The 17,405-nt window shown below is 39.0% G+C and overlaps 1 pseudogene; it reads right to left on the bottom strand.

Annotated features, from left to right (window-relative positions):
- The window catches only part of LOC118801603, a 41,659-nt pseudogene extending 28,630 nt beyond the window's left edge, over positions 1 to 13,029 (bottom strand).
- Positions 13,030 to 17,405: the final 4,376 nt, after the last annotated feature.

The following is a 17,405-nucleotide window of genomic DNA, read 5'->3' as shown; positions in this document are numbered from 1 at the left end:
TGGGCCCTTTTCATCTCACTCAGAACAGCAGAGCTTGGTCATGGAACTGAATCTTCTCTTCATGTCCTTCATGGTTGAAACTTGAAAATGACAGCTTCTCTTCAACATTGACTTGGATTGAAAAACTTTCTCTCGGGTGTGAATACGCTGGTGTTTCTTGAGGGAACCACTTTCTCTAAAACTCTTTCCACACTCTGAGCAGTGATACGGTTTCTCTCCTGTGTGAATGCGCTGGTGTGTTTGGAGATTACTCTGTTGACTAAAACTCTGTCCACACTCTGAGCAGTGATACGGTTTCTCTCCTGTGTGAATGCGCTGGTGACTTTTGAGATGACTTTGTACAGTAAAACTCTTTCCACACTTGGAGCAGTAATATGGTTTCTCTCCTGTGTGAATGTGCTGGTGTATCTGTAGATTATTCTTTCTAGTAAAACTCTTCCCACACTCTGAGCAGTGATGCGGTTTCTCTCCTGTGTGATTGCGCTGGTGTATCTGGAGATGACTCTGTACAGTAAAACTCTTTCCACATTCTGAGCAGTGATACGGTTTCTCTCCTGTGTGAATGCGCTGGTGTACTTGGAGATGACTCTGTTTAGTAAAACTCTTTCCACACTCTGAGCAGTGGTGAGTTTTTTTTTTGCCTGTGATCTTTTCTGTTGGTCTGCGAGGTGTGGTCATATGGACATCAGAAGATGTTTTCTGAGTACTGGAGCTTCTGGACACCATCTTATCATATTCAGTCTTTCCTTCATTCAGCAGTTTCATGATGTATTTGTGGATTTTATTTAAAAATTTGCAGGAAAGTGGTCCCTAGGAGCAGGAGACTTGCAAAAGGAGATCATTCTAGAGGAGAACAAATGAGGAATAACAGTGGTTGATCAGGGATTAAAGTACTTAACAGATTTTTTTTTTAAACAGTCAAAACAGTCTTTTACTGAGGTGATGTGCTTTACTATGATCACAGATGGCAAAATTCCAATAAGAGCACACAAACGTAGACCTTGCAAGAAAACACACACAGACTGTTCTTGATATGGTGCTTCTTAAAGTCATACAATGAGTCATTCCACCAGGACATCATTATTGTCCAAGTTCATCAAAGACTAAGAGCATTATTTTCTGTGTGGTAACTTTATCAGCATGAAATATGTAAGAAACTTTTCCAGAACCATGGTGAACTTCTTGGTTTCTACAAAATGGCTTTCTATTGCAAATCACAGCCAGAGATGAGGTGTGAAGAGGCTGCAGACAGAGTGTTGTAGACTCACTGTAGTTCAGCAGGAGGGAGGCAGAAGATCTTCATTCTCGTAACAGATATTCAGCTAGTTTGCAACATCTTCACAGCTGGATCTTTCAGCAATACAGTGATCTAATATATCTCCCTAAATCTACACAAAAAGGAGTCACAGTGTGACATACATACACACTATGTATAGTGTAACAAAAATATAAATGCAACACTTTTGGTTTTGCTCCTATTTTGCAGCAGTCTGATAAAAAAATCACTATTTTTTCCAAGAAATGTGCTGTGCTGCTACAAACAGTGATCTCTCCAGATATTAATGTAGTTTTGCTTCATGACCCACACTGATGTTGCTAGATTTCAGTGATTTTTTTCATTAAAGTATTAGATTTGTTTACTGTAATACAACAATACTTAAGCACATTTTTGTCACAATGTTTTGTGAGACTTGCATCACAAACTATCTACATCTACAACAAAGACCCTGGTTCTCCACTGACTTGGGGAAAGTATGCACTGCCAAAAAAAGAACCTAATAGAGTGCTGACAGCAAAACATACAGCCTAAACTGCAGCCAAAAGCCTCAGATGTTACAAACCAACTGAATATCTCTTACTTATGAGATGAAAAACAAAGATCTTCTGCTTCCCTCCTGCTGAACTACAGCACCCTGTCTGCAGCCTCTTCACACCTCATTTCTGCCAGTTCTCATTTCTAATTTATCTACGACCACCCCTACCCTCCACCTTCTCCCATTACCATCACTAAACATTAGGTCAGCCTTGACCCTCTATGTCTCAGCACTGGTGCTCCTCAAGGCTATGTGATCTCTCCTCTTTTATTATAAACCATGTCCATTAATCAGTTGAGCAGATAACGCAACTTCACTTGTTATGTCAAATCTGACAATTATGAACACCCAAATAAACTTGGAGATGACCGCTTACTTCAGAAAGAAGCCCAATCCACTGGAAATACAGACCAGTTTAACAAATTCCTTGGCACAGTCATTCAAGTAGGACCTCAAATGGGACAGATACACCATGATCACATCTTGGGACAGCTTAAAGTAAAATTGGGATGCCTCAAACACTGCTGGTTGTGTTTTAGACAGCCATTATTAAAAATAAAACAAGCGCGCCAAGCGTAAGCTACAGGGAACTGTGTGATGTGAAGAGAAAGCCATTGATACTGCTTCTCCACATTCAAAAAACAGTATACATCTAGGATGTGGAAAAGGGTGTGGCAAATCATAGTATCACATTGGTCACCCTCGCTGTGCCTGTATAGAGGAATTTAACTTGCTCTATAGACCATGACGTTTAAGAGGAAAACATTAAAGGAAACTGGATCTTTAGATGTAAGCTATGGTCCCACTGAACTGAAACTGTAGATGTAAGCTATGGTCTCACTGAACTGGAGTTGTAGATGTAAGCTATGGTTTCACTGAACTGGAACTGTAGATGTAAGCTATGGTCTGACTGAACTGGAGCTGTGGATGTAAGCTATGGTCCCACTGAACTGGAGCTGTGGATGTAAGCTATGGTCCCCCTGAACTAGAACTGTAGATGTAAGCTATGGTCTGACTGAACTGGAGCTGTGGATGTAAGCTATGGTCTCACTGAACTGAAGCTGTGGGTGTAAGCTGGGGTTGCACTGAACTGGAGCTGTAGATGTAAGCTATGGTCTGACTGAACTGGAGCTGTGGATGTAAGCTTTGGTCTCACTGAACCGGAAATGTGGATGTAAGCTATGGTCTCACTGAACTGGAACTGGGATGTAAGCTATGGTCTCAGTGAACTGGAACTGTGGATGTAAGCTATGGTCTCACTGAACTGAAGCTGTGGGTGTAAGCTCGGGTCTCACTGAACCGGATGTTTCATATTTAGATTTGGAAGTTAAACTAGAATCACATTATTAATTGAAGATGTAACCTAGTTTAACAAAAATAGTTTGTGATGTGCAACCTGTACTGATTTAGTATTTAGTAATCTAAAAACCTGAACTTAGTAAACACTGACTAAACTCCCCCAAGAAAATTTAAGCAAAACTGCCCCCACCATCACCAGCCACACTTCAAAGGCAGCCACCACCCACACTTTAACAGGCCCCCCCATGCAAAATTAATGACCAAAACTGAAGAGCAAACTGTTGCCACCCCACCCAAACTAAACCAGCAGCCCCCCCGACCAAACTAAACCAACAGCCCCCCACCCAAACTAAGCCAGCAGCCCCCACCCAAACTAAACCAGCATCACCCACCCAAACAACACAGACAACCCCCACTCCCCCAAACCTATAAACATTCACTTCAACTATTCATTAGAGTAACTTTCAGAAAATCTATCAGTGCAGAAACTGAAGTCTCTCTCTATTTCTGTAAGAGTGAGTTATAAACAGTGTCAACAGAGTGAAAAAGAGATAAATAGCTCTTTACTTTCAGCAGATCAGCTCCTGTTTCTCTCTATTTCTGTAAGAGTGAGTTATAAACAGTGTAAACAGAGTGAAAAAGAGATAAACAGCTCTTTGCCTTCAGCAGATCAGCTCCTGTTTCTCTATTTCTGTAAGAGTGAGTTATAAACAGTGTAAACAGAGTGAAAAAGAGATATACAGCTCTTTACCTTCAGCAGATCAGCTCCTGTTTCTCTCTATTTCTGTAAGAGTGAGTTATAAACAGTGTAAACAGAGTGAAAAAGAGATAAACAGCTCTTTACCTTCAGCAGATCAGCTCCTGTTTCTCTCCAAAACCGCGAAGCTCTTCTTTTTCTCCACTTTATTTTCTTCAGAGAACCACCGTTTTGGAACTTGCGACCCCAACGACGTTGTTTTTCTAATCCCACCCGTATTCCGACAAACCCCGCCTCTTGCGCTACGATTGGCTAGAAGCAGCTGCCCGTTTATTTATTGCAGTCGTTAGGAATTTGAACAAACATGACGTAAAATAATGGAATGATAATGAAGGAACATATTCAATAAATAGATTATCGTATAAACAACTGCAGGAAATTTGGTCAGAATTAATGAAAAAAGGAATGCAGCAGATTATCAGACATTGTGGAGGACAATTTGTATGCTTGATGCATGCGTGTGGTGCATTTGGACTTTTACACACAGCCACATTGAACCTTCAGCAGCAGCAGCGGATTAAAGTGAAGGTTCTAGAGTCGCCCTCACAGTCTCAGACCTCAACATGCTTTACTTTTGCAAACACTGACGATTCACCGTTTATATTTAAAAACTGATAGATAGATAGATAGATAGATAGATAGATAGATAGATCTTACAGTTAGGTAAGATCCGAACCAGGATAGAACTATTCCTGTGACCCCTACAAGGTTTTCTAGTCTATCTGAATGGTCTACTGTATCAAATGCTGCAGGAAGATCAAGGAGGACTAGCAAAGATACATTTCCTTGGTCAGAGAATAAGAGATCATTTACAATTTTCACTAGTGCTGTCTCTGTACTATTAAGTTGCCTAAAAGCAGATGGAAAATTTTCATGTATATAATTTCTATGCAAAAAGAAACTTTTCCAAGATATTTGATCTTTGACATAAAGGGATGCTAGGCTAAATAAAACCACTATTAACATTTTGACATAACTGTGTATAAATGCAGATGCTGTGTCACAGGCTCTCTGTGGGGTGATTAAGAGATACTACAGACGGTTAAATCAGGACTTTAATTTGTAAAGTGGAGATTTTGAAGAAGGTGAATGCAGAAAAATGCTGCTAACTTCTTAAAGTAGGCAAAAATACACACAAGAGCAAGCATTACAGTTATATTTATAAAGGCAGCTACACAGTAACTAATCTTTTTGGGGTAATATATTGTAATATATTGTCATATATATTTGTAATATATTTATCCTGAATAAACATCTGATTTAAATCCTATTTAGACTGCTAAACATTCTTCTTTCCATAGAAGTGTACTTCTTCAAATCAACAACTAATGATAATATAATTGCTTCTAAACAGGTGTGATACAGTCATTCATATAAAATTAAGCCTATACTATATATATATATATATATCCATCCCTAATGTCAAATCTTATTAGGCCCCAGAATATATGTATAATAAAATATTAAACATAGTACACCATTTATGCAGCAGTGTACTGGACAGCAATGAGGCAAAAAGTTTTGTATTGTTTTAACCCAACGTGTCTATGATGTCACACGGCCTGTCCAAGACACTTGATCAAGCTACACTAAGCCTCAATTTTAGCCTAGTATGGAGCAGGTATGTCCAAGAGTATTTGTTTTCATAGTAACTGAGGCTTAAGGTTAGCTTCTTTGGTGGAAATGAAATTGACAAGAGTAGCCAAGCTTATTGAGTTAGCTCACTTTGTGGAATATCCCCTTGTCTTACCCTGGCTTTGTCTTACTTTTATTCTGCTTGCGTCTTCCCTTTTTTCCATTCCCTTGTGTGTCTTGAAATGTGCTTTTGTTATTGTTTTGGTCTGGTTTTCTTCTTTTCCTGTCTTATAGTTATCTATAATACCTGTGTAATACCTACCAAGCAAATATTCAACCAACAATACAGTCAAACTTAGCCTCCATCACATCCTCAGTTATCTCCAGGCTCCTAGGACTAATGCACTCTGTTAACACTGTATACTATAGTCAGTCTCTCTTACCAGAACTAACTGTATGTGTGGTTCTTTGCTGAGCTGAAAAACTACTCATCCTGTGAGGTCTGATGCTCTTACTTCATTTGCCTTGATTGGGTGCCCACTGCTTGCCTGTCTTCTGGACCAATTTGACCACCATGGAGCTTCCTGCTGTCAGTGGTGGACAGTAACTAATTAAATGTAATTATTGTACTTAAGTATTTTTTTTGTGTATCTGTACTTTACTGAAGTATTTCCATTTTGGGTGACTTTTTACTTTCACTCCACTACATTTCCAAGTCAAATATCTTACTTTTTACTCCACTACATTTTGCAAAATCTGTTGTTCCTTTTGGTTTATGTGTGTATAAAAACTTAACGTCAAAACAAAAGAAGCGCAAAGCACTAACACCAATCAGGGCACAGCGCATACTTTGTTTTGAGCTTGTTTTGACCTCTTGGACATACCGACCCAGTGCAAGCGTACAGTTCAACGTTAGTGCAGCAGCATAAAATTGTGTAAACAGACCACAATATAGAAATATGTACACATATGCAGTTGTGACGTGTTTTTTTCTGAATTTATGCAAACACTTTCATTTTATAGTAAATTTGTTTTTGCTAGTTTATGTTTATGAACAGACCTACAGATGCAGTTTAGTAAAGAAAAACTCATTTGTGAACCTGTGATTAAATCAAGTTTTTATTAAACTTAAACTTGTAACTAAGTTGCAAATGAACCTTAAACTGAAACTTAGCTTGTTTGTAAAACGTTATTTCAGAGCCACTTGGTTCTACCTAATGGAAACTGTTTGCCTTCAGTGTTTTGAGCTTATGATAATTTTAATAGACTTCAGCGTCAGACTAATTAATGACATTCTATTAAAAGACTGGTTTACCAAGAGTGACACTGGAGTATTTTCACCTAAAATGGGTTAAAGAAAGCGAGCGTCTTGTTACAAAAATGATAACAGGACATTAGAGCCATGATTAATCTTTTAGTACTTTTACTTTTGATATTTAAGTACATTTAAAGGCAAATACTTTTGTACTTTTACTCAAGTGGTGGTCTAACAGGAGGAACTAGTTTTACTAAAGTAATATTTTACCTTGTGTATCTCTACTTTAACTCAAGCACATGAATTGTGTACTTCGTCCACCACTGCCTGCTGTACAACATTGTGCAAAACTCACCTGCACACAGCTGACCCCCTTGATGATACTGCTGCTGCACAGGCTTGAGCAATTTAATGATAGCCATTGTTTCACCTGCTTTTCCCCTTTCTCTGTATTTTAATATTTTACATTTATGTTCAAATATTCTCTGTACATAATGCTCTTTTGTTATTGTCTGCTATCCTGTGTTGACCAGAGGAGGATGGGTTCTCTTAGGGAGTTTTTCCTTGCCAATTTCACCAGGGGTTTGCTCATCAGGGCTTGGACCCAGATTTCTCCCTGTAAAGCTGTTTTGTAACAATGTCTGTTGTAAAAAAAAAGTGCTAAAAATAAATACATTTTGACTTGACTATCTGTAATCCTGGGGGGAAAAGCTTGTGAAAATCTGAGATCAGCATTACAATCAACAATCTACTCTCTAAAAGAGCTGGACATCGTTAACAATAACCTGCAGGATTCAGGAGTGAAGCTGCTCTGTGTTGGACTGAAGAGTGCACTATGTAAACTGGAGACACTCAGGTGCTCTTTCTATAAATTAGAGTTTTTAGTTATAAACACTGTTATAGTTCATATATTTCTGATGTTCACGAATGAACACTTGTGCATTCTACATTGTTTTTTGGCGAAATTTCTCATTTTTAATGCTGAATATACTTTACATAAGAATCGCATAGATCTGGCGATTTTCTATATGAGGGGTGAGGGGGGTCTTGCTCTCAGGAGTCCCACTTCCCCAGCTCTGCAAATCCACAAAAATATTTAACTTTTATGGACTATTCAGAACAATGTTCTGCAGTATTTTTCAGAAAATATTTGAAGCAGACACTTATTAACCCTTTTCAACTCACCTGATTCATCAGCAGCACATCTGGATGTAAGGTCTTTCACTCTCATATGTTGCTGCATCAAATGTATAAATACCTATTAATCCAATTTTCCTAACATTAACTTGGAAATCCAACTTTGAAAACAATGTTTCATCAGCTGTAAGTTGGTTTTGTTCTTGCATATGTGATTTCTTTCATCATTATGAATCTTCTTTTCCTCTTTTTTTTATTAATCTGTATTCTCTGCCCTCACTCAATATATCCCTGTTATTAAATGACATCAAGTAGACCATTATTTTAATAAACAACAAAAACTGTATCATTTTGGAAATCACTCAAGAAACTGTTTATGGTATTTGTTGTTGGTTCTGCAAACTGTCTATTGTTTTAATTTTAATGCTGTTTTACACAGAAATGTGAAAAATGTCCTTTTAATTTTCGTTGCATTTTGAGAGTAAAAAAAATAAAAGCATTTAAATCGATCAGGGTCCTTTTGTAATAATAATAATAATAATAATAATAATAATAATAATGAAGGACAATTTAATAACTGGCCGAGGTCAGAAGCCCAAAACCATATTTTTTTAATTCCTTACAATACATCAAACTATGCACAAGTCTTAAAATTTGAATGATTAAACTCTTTCCATACTATAAGCAGTGATGTGCTTTCTCTCAGGTATGACTCCGCTGGTGTTTATTGAGGGAATCACTGTGTCTAAAACTCTTTCCACAGGCTGAACACTGATACGGTTTCTCTCCTGTGTGAATGAGCTGGTGTTTTTGGAGATTACTCTGTCCAGTAAAACTCTTTCCACACTCAAAGCAGTGATACAGTTTCTCTCCTGTGTGAATGTGCTGGTGTTGTTGGAGATTACTCTATGTAGTAAAACTCTTCCCAAACTCTAAGCACTGATACGGTTTCTCTCCTGTGCGAATGCGCTGATGTTTCTTGAGGGACCCACTTTCTCTAAAATCCTGTCCACACTCTGAGCAGTGATACGGTTTATCTCCTGTGTGAATGCTCTGATGTCTTTGGAGATTACTCTGTTGACTAAAACTCTTTCCACACACCGAGCAGTGATACGGTCTCTCTCCTGTGTGAATGCGCTGGTGTTTCTTGAGGGACCCACTTTCTCTAAAATCCTGTCCACAGTCTGAGCTGTGATACGGTCTCTCTCCTGTGTGAATGCGCTGGTGTTTCTTGAGGGACCCACTTTCTCTAAAATCCTGTCCACAGTCTGAGCAGTGATACGGTTTCTCTCCTGTGTGAATGCGCTGGTGTCTGTGGAGATGACTCTGTGTAGTAAAACTCTTTCCACACTCAAAGCAGTGATACGGTTTTTCTCCTGTATGAATGCGCTGGTGTTGTTGGAGATTACCCTGTGTAGTAAAACTCTTTCCACACTCTGAGCAGTGATGCGGTTTCTCTCCTGTGTGAATGCGCTGGTGTGTTTTGAGACTACTCTGTGTAGTAAAACTCTTTCCACACTCAAAGCAGTGATACGGTTTCTCTCCTGTATGAATGCGCTGGTGTTGTTGGAGATGACTCTGTGTAGTAAAACTCTTTCCACACTCAAAGCAGTGATACGGTTTTTCTCCTGTATGAATGCGCTGGTGTTGTTGGAGATGACTCTGTGTAGTAAAACTCTTTCCACACTCCGAGCAGTGATATGGTTTCTCTCCTGTGTGAATGCGCTGGTGCATCTGGAGATTACTCTGTGTAGTAAAACTCTTCCCACACTCTGAGCAGTGATACAGCTTCTCTCCTGTGTGAATACGCTGGTGTGTTTGGAGAGTACTCTGTTGACTAAAACTCTGTCCACACTCTGAGCAGTGATACAGTCTCTCTCCTGTGTGAATGCGCTGGTGTTTCTTGAGGGACCCACTTTCTCTAAAATCCTGTCCACAGTCTGAGCAGTGATACGGTTTCTCTCCTGTGTGAATGCGCTGGTGTTTTTGGAGATGACTCTGTGTAGTAAAACTCTTTCCACAATCAAAGCAGTGATACGGTTTCTCTCCTGTGTGAATGCGCTGGTGTTGTTGGAGATTACCCTGTGTAGTAAAACTCTTTCCACACTCTGAGCAGTGATACGGTCTCTCTCCTGTGTGAATGTGCTGGTGTATCTGGAGATTACTCTGCTGATTAAAACTCTTTCCACACTCTGAGCAGTGATATGGTTTCTCTCCTGTGTGAATGTGCTGGTGTATCTGGAGATGACTCTGCTGATTAAAACTCCTTCCACACTCTGAGCAGTGATACGGTTTCTCTCCTGTGTGAATGCGCTGGTGTTGTTGGAGATTACCCTGTGTAGTAAAACTCTTTCCACACTCTGAGCAGTGATACAGTTTCTCTCCTGTGTGAATACGCTGATGTGTTTGGAGAGTACTCTTTTGACTAAAATTCTTTCCACACTCTGAGCAGTGATACGGTCTCTCTCCTGTGTGAATGCGCTGGTGTATCTGGAGATTACTCTGTTTAGTAAAACTCCTTCCACACTCTAAACAGTGGTGAGTTTTTTTTTTGCCTGTGATCTTTTCTGTTGGTCTGCGAGGTGTGGTCATATGGACATCAGATGATGTTTTCTGAGTATTGGAGCTTCTGGACACCATCTTATCATTTTCAGTCTTTCTTTCTTTCAGCCGTTTCATGATGTATTTGTGGATTTTATTTAAAAATTTGCAGAAAAGTGGTCACTAGTAGCAGGAGACTTGCAAAAGGAGATCACTCTAGAGGAGAACACAAATGGAGGAAAAACACAGAGGTTGATCAGGGATTAAAGTACTTAACAGATTTTTTTTTTTTTAATTGTCTACAAAACAGTCTTTTACTGAGGTGACAGATTGCTATAGTAGATGTATAGTAGATGTAACCTAATTAGAGAATTTTTATGCAGTTATTTGTTCAATATGCTTTGGGGGCCACCTGTTGCTTAACAGCATTCCCACTAGGAGTGCAGGATTCTTAGACGCATCGCAATGCAGACCTGGACAATTCTGAATCGATTCACAAATGTCAAAAATTAATTCTCTAAATATTTAATTTATAACTTAATGTTGACGGATCGGGGCAGAACTTGGAAGTGGGTAAGTGCAGCGCCCAGACACTCTGTTGTGGCACATAACAAAAACACAAGCGGATGAGTCAGAAATCCGACCGGCTCCCTCTGTATTAAAAGCCACGTTAGATCAGGAGTCACAACCCAAATGTTAAGAAGAGCCATTTTGTCAAACCACCTTGGGAGTCACAACATTTATGTCCAGCATGTCTCAGTATGTGATGATGCCCTAGTTTAGGCTAAAAAATATAAACAAAAACGCGGACTTGCTTTGCTCTGCTTTAAGCTTCAGCTACAGTAGCTTTTCTTCCAACTCCGGCAGAAAACTTTTCCTCAAAAGTTGAAGAGTTTCTTGTAAAATGTCTCTCAGTGTTCCACTGTTTTACGAGGCTGAAGTCGCTTCTCACTCGCCAGCTTCTTGCTGAACTTTCCTGTTCCACCTTAAATTCTGACTGAGGCGCCGAATGTAAAAGCGGCACCATTTAAGGTGGAACGGGAAAATTGGAAAAAGAAGCGACTTCATCTTCGCATCTTTTTAGTTAGTGTTTGACAGTTTCTCGTTGCAGATTTAACGTACCAGGAAAACAACTGAGCTGCTTATAAATGCGAACAAGTCTGTTCACCTCCAAGTGTTCGTCCGTCTTTCTCTTTCCTTTTTCGTTGGCTACTAAAGTAAATCACTAAAGAATATATGTGCTGCATGGTCAAACATTACCACTGGATCTTATTTCACCGTAACAGCACATTTTAGCGCAGATGAGTGGCAGCAGCGTCTCCAAACAAGAGCAGTTACTGAAAGCCTTCTACTTCACTTGCCACATCACTTCCATTTCTTTTATTAATAAAAAATATTGGATGTAAATGCATTATGGATCATTACAAATACTTTGTAAAACTACCAAGTCCGAAGACAGTAAGAAAACAGAAATCATGTATAGAAAAAAAAGATACATCAAGATGCAGCAATAATCGTTTTATAATCGCATCGCAGCCCTCTTAATCGTAATCGAATAGCACCTTAGCACAGTCATTCAAGTAGGACCTCAAATGGGACAGATACACCATGATCACATCTTGGGACAGCTTAAAGTAAAATTGGGATGCCTCAAACACTGCTGGTTGTGTTTTAGACAGCCATTATTAAAAATAAAACAAGCGCGCCAAGCGTAAGCTACAGGGAACTGTGTGATGTGAAGAGAAAGCCATTGATACTGCTTCTCCACATTCAAAAAACAGTATACATCCAGGATGTGGAGGTGTGGCAAATCATAGTATCACATTGGTCACCCTCGCTGTGCCTGTATAGAGGAATTTAACTTGGTCTATGGACTATGACGTTTAAGAGGAAAACATTAAAGGAAACTGGATCTTTAGATGTAAGCTATAGTCTCATTGAAATGGAGCTGTGAATGTAAGCTATGGTCTCACTGAACTGGAGCTGTGGATGTAAGCTATGGTCTCACTGAACTGAAGCTGTAGATGTAAGCTATGGTCTCACTCAACTGAAGCTGTGGATGTAAGCTATGGTCTCATTGAACTGGAGCTGTGGATGTAAGCTATGGTCTCACTGAACTGGAGCTGTGGATGTAAGCTATGGTCTCATTGAATTGAAGCTGTGGATGTAAGCTATGGTCTCATTCAACAATCTCTCTATTTCTGTAAGAGTGAGTTATAAACAGTGTAAACAGAGTGAAAAAGTGATAAACAGCTCTTTACCTTCAGCAGATCAGCTCCTGTTTCTCTCTATTTATGTAAGAGTGAGTTATAAACAGTGTAAACAGAGTGAAAAAGAGATAAACAGCTCTTTACCTTCAGCAGATCAGCTCCTGTTTCTCTCTATTTCTGTACGAGTGAGTTATAAACAGTGTAAACAGAGTGAAAAAGAGATAAACAGCTCTTTACCTTCAGCAGATCAGCTCCTGTTTCTCTCTATTTCTGTAAGAGTGAGTTATAAACAGTGTAAACAGAGTGAAAAAGAGATAAACAGCTCTTTACCTTAAGCAGATCAGCTCCTGTTTCCCTCTAATACCGCGAAGCTCTTCTTCTTCTCCACTTTATTGTCTTTGGAGAACCACCGTTACAGAACTAGCGCCCCCAACGACGTCATCCCTGTGGATCTGGGAGTGATATTTTTCTAATCCCACCCGGTTTTCGACAAACCCCGCCTCCTGCGCCACGGTTGGCTAGAAGTTCGTAAGAGCAAGTTCGTTCAGAATTTATGGAAAATGAATACAGTGGATTATCAGGCATTGTTAGAGTACAGTTTGTTTGATTCAGTTTGTGTCCCATTACCTTTTTAAAAGTAATAAAGTGACTGTTGTTTTTTTTTTCCATAAACAAATCTGCCTTTTAACCTAAAATAAAATGATTAGAATTAGTATTTTAATGATAACAAAACACTTAAAATGTCTGTTTCCACCTTTGATGTGGTGATTTCGGGCTGTCCCACCTCTATGAAATATATTTATTAATTTGTGAGTTTAGACCATGCCTTCAACATGTGGTGGTAGTATGAGGAAGAATTGATTGAGAGAGGGGGGAGAACTCTGAGAGCTTGGACTGGAGTTCTGGGCAGTTTCTGCCTGTAGCTAGAAGGCCAGATCCCCCCTCATAGCTGTAGTAGGACTGATGCAGGACTGAGGAATGGGGAGGAGATGGGGTGGCGGTGGGGATTGCGAACACATCGTCACGGGAACAGAAGGTGAGGATGTGAATTTATAGGGCTTTAGATTGAAAGAAGGAGGGGTTTCAGATTTCGGGACAGTTACTGTGAACTACTGTATAAACTCACTAACTAAGGTTTAAAAATAGGACCTGGTGTAGGCAAATTTGTCATCTACCATGAGAATATATAACCTCAATGTGACTCCATAATAAGAGAAAACAATCATAAAATAACCATCTTCCAACATTTTATCCTAAAACCCATTATCACCGCCATCTGAATGAAGCCTGATTAGGAGTAGCCTAGAAATGGTACACCTTGTCTGTTTAGTATGACAGAACAGGCACAAGGTGAGACGTTATTCTTCTGGCAGCTTTGCAATATAAAAGTATTTTGTATTATTCTGACTGTTTCTTCAGGCAGAGAAGCTTGCTATTATCTGGCGTAGATACTTTTTGACCTTCCTGATACAATGTTTGTGTAGAAAAATGTTTAATGAAACAATATAAATTGTAAACACACACGTCTCATCATTAGGCTTGCTTAATGCAGAAGAACAAGAAACGGAAGTGCATCAGCATAGGTTACACAGTCTGTATAATAGTTCTCGTGCATTTGAGCAGAAACAGCAAATAAACAGCAGAAATAGCGCCCTCTATGGTCACACAACTCCGTGGTCACAGAATTCAGTGTACCACTTTTTTGAAAAACAAATCAAAAAGGTTTTGAAAAGTTAGATCTAGTGACAAAATCACTAACTTGGCAACATTGACTCTTGGCCAGTGAACAGTATTATGGGATTGACTTCACTGAGATGTGTACATGCAACACTGCCTTCACATCTGGGCAAAATAAGACATCTTAGCCTTGCTTTCCTTAAGGGACAGGCTTTGTCTCAGAGCACACAAATCCTGCCTTAAGATGATGCCTACTTAGACAGCTGCTTCCTGAATGGACAGCACCATAAGTCACAGCCTTATTGAGACCACAGAAAGATACAGTAGATCATATGTAGCTAAAGTTTACACAAGGGTAGCCAGTCTTTAAGATAAACTGACAACTGCTAATGCAAGTGCTCAGCTAATGTAACTAGAGAAAAAATAGCATAGAAAGCAAGATGATGCAAATACCTGTATAACTCATAATAAATGAAATGAATGAAATGTAAAATAATTTTCATGTAAAATAAAATAATTTTATTAATATGAACATATTTAATGTGGATATAGATACTTAAGTGTTTCTGTGATCAGTTAAATGCTTATTTTAACCATTTGAAGTGCAGATTCATTTTCCTCGATAATAAGCTACAGTCACTTTATTTGCTTTTAAAGAGGTAATTGGACATAAACTGAGCTCTAGTTATGTCAGAGTGATGAACAGAGACAGTTCACATCATACAGATCCTCTGTGGGAATGCAGCTATGAAAACATGTACACATATACTGTAAGGCTGATCAGTTCAGTAGTGCAGGTATGAAGTATGTACAGGTAGTCAACTGTAAAAAAAAAACAGTTCAGTGCGTTCAACTGGAATGGAGGTTTCCAGGAGAAGATACTGGTTCAGAGAAATGGCTTTGGGAAAGAAACTATTCAGGTAGCTGTTGGGTTTATTTCTGAGTGATTTAAAGTACCTTAAAGTCATATATTAAACAAAATAATCTGTGTTATCACTTCTTCTCTCTGTTTACACTGTGTTTATAACTCACTCTTACAAAAATAGAGAGAAACAAACTTCTGGAGAGGGTGATGGGCTGGGGTGTCGTAGGTCCATTAGAGGTGAGAACTGACAGAGATGAGGTGTGAAGAGGCTGCAGACAGGGTGTTGTACTCTGACTGTAGCTCAGCAGGAAGGGGGCAGAATATCTTTGTTTTTCATCACTTAAGTAAAAGATACTGAAATGGTTTGCAACATCAGGGGCTTATGACTGGTAGTTAGTAATGATCTGGAATCTCCACCAGATAAAGGACCTGCACGTTTAGCCCTTTCATATGGTCAGCACTCAATTAGCTTCTTTACTGGCTGTGCATAGTGTCTCCGAGTCATTGGAGAACAAGGTTTGGTTGTAAGTGTAGAGTTTTTTGGGGATTCAAGTCTCCTCACAGAAGCTTATATAAGAAGTGATTGTGTTTTATATCTCAATAATGTAAATACTATACCACAGTCTTCAGTGAACTAAAATTAACTGCTTATTTAACAACACACAGTCACACTAATGTTTGTTTAGGCTGTTTAGAAGTAATGGTCTTTTTTTGTAATGTTGTGAATTTGGCAAGTGAGTCTGGTTTGGCATCTTTGGTTAACAATAACTTTAAAATGTTGCAGTAAAGAGTCATTGAATCCATGTTAAATCAACATTAAAGCATCAACTTTAATCTCATTGGATCAACAGTCTAACCTAATTTGTTTACTTTCGGAAGACATATTGTAAACTGGGGGCAGTCATGGGCTGGAGGTTAGGGAACCAGCCTTGTGACCGGAAGGTCGCTGGCTCCATCCCCTCAGCTGACAGTATGTGACTTAAGTGCCCCAACCCCCAACTGCCCCGGGCAAGTGTGCTCACTGCCCCCTAGTGTGTGTTTGCTCACTAGTGTGTATGTGGTGTTTCACTGCACAGATGGGTTAAATGCAGAGGTCTAATTCCGATGTGTTCAGACACAGTTGATTTAGCTTGTAATTTGCAAATAGCAAAAATATATAGCATAAAATGTCTTTATGTATTGCTGACTACAGTAAACAAAAATGTAGCCATTTTCAATGAAAATAATTCACTGAAACCCCTTCAAAATCAGGGTGGATCATGAAGCACAGATCCAATCTGGTCAGACCACTGTTTGCCTGTAGCAGTGCGACAAATTTCTTGAGGAAAAAAGGATCAATTCAAAGTAGAAGCAAAACCAAAAAAGCTGCATATTTTTGTTACACCATACATATTTTCATTTTACTGTACAAGTTTTTGCCTTATTGCTCATGTCTGCTTCTGGGATAGAGACTGCATGACTCTAGGTCTAAAGTCTAAGTGTCTTTGGTCCCTATACTAAATTTTAGCCCTGCTGTCCCGTCTTTGCCCTTTTGTTTGCGTAACCTTAGTGAATCCACCAGCATTGCCTTTTTATAGCCTCTTTTAGAATCACAGTCTTTACTGGTCAGGTAAAGGATGTTCAAGGAATTTCTCTTGGTGCTGATATTAACATTCAACAAAATCTTGTCAGTTGTTGCGTCCCTGTATTTAGTACTTTGAAGCAGCCTCACTTTGCCGACTTAACAGCAATGAGTCTGTTCACCTCTGTTTATTTGATAAGACTGGAGAACACAGAGCAAACAATGTGACATTGCTCAATACAAATCTTCCCTGTTCTTTTGGAGTTCTAGCTCCTCTTTTTTGTGCTCTCATAATAAGCTGAGCTGTTTGCAACTGTTTGTCTCTTTTCTTCCATGGTCTATGTTCATGTGATCTTATTGGAATTTTGGGAATTTTTATCTCATGCATGTAAAATAAATTGTACATGCTCAATGTTAAATGCTCAATAAGAACATGATCTTTTGAATGTTTGAAAAATACACTATGATTGAGTTAAATGAATTTTGGGTATGTGGGAATGCTGTTGAGCAACAGGTGGCCCCCAAAGCATATTGAATAAATAACATGATTTAAAAAATACTATAATTAGGTTACATCTCCTAAAAGCTAATCTGTCAGCCCAGTATAACACTTTGAAAAAACATTTTACTATTTTTTTCAGTTCTTCTCCAGAATGACCTCTTTCTGCAAGTCTCCAGCTCCTAGTGATGATGAGATGGTGCCCAGAAGCTCCA

Source organism: Colossoma macropomum, unplaced genomic scaffold (genome assembly GCF_904425465.1).
Source record: "Colossoma macropomum unplaced genomic scaffold, Colossoma_macropomum, whole genome shotgun sequence".
In the NCBI taxonomy this organism is placed as follows: domain Eukaryota; kingdom Metazoa; phylum Chordata; class Actinopteri; order Characiformes; family Serrasalmidae; genus Colossoma; species Colossoma macropomum.
This window is presented reverse-complemented; position numbering and strand designations above follow the sequence as displayed.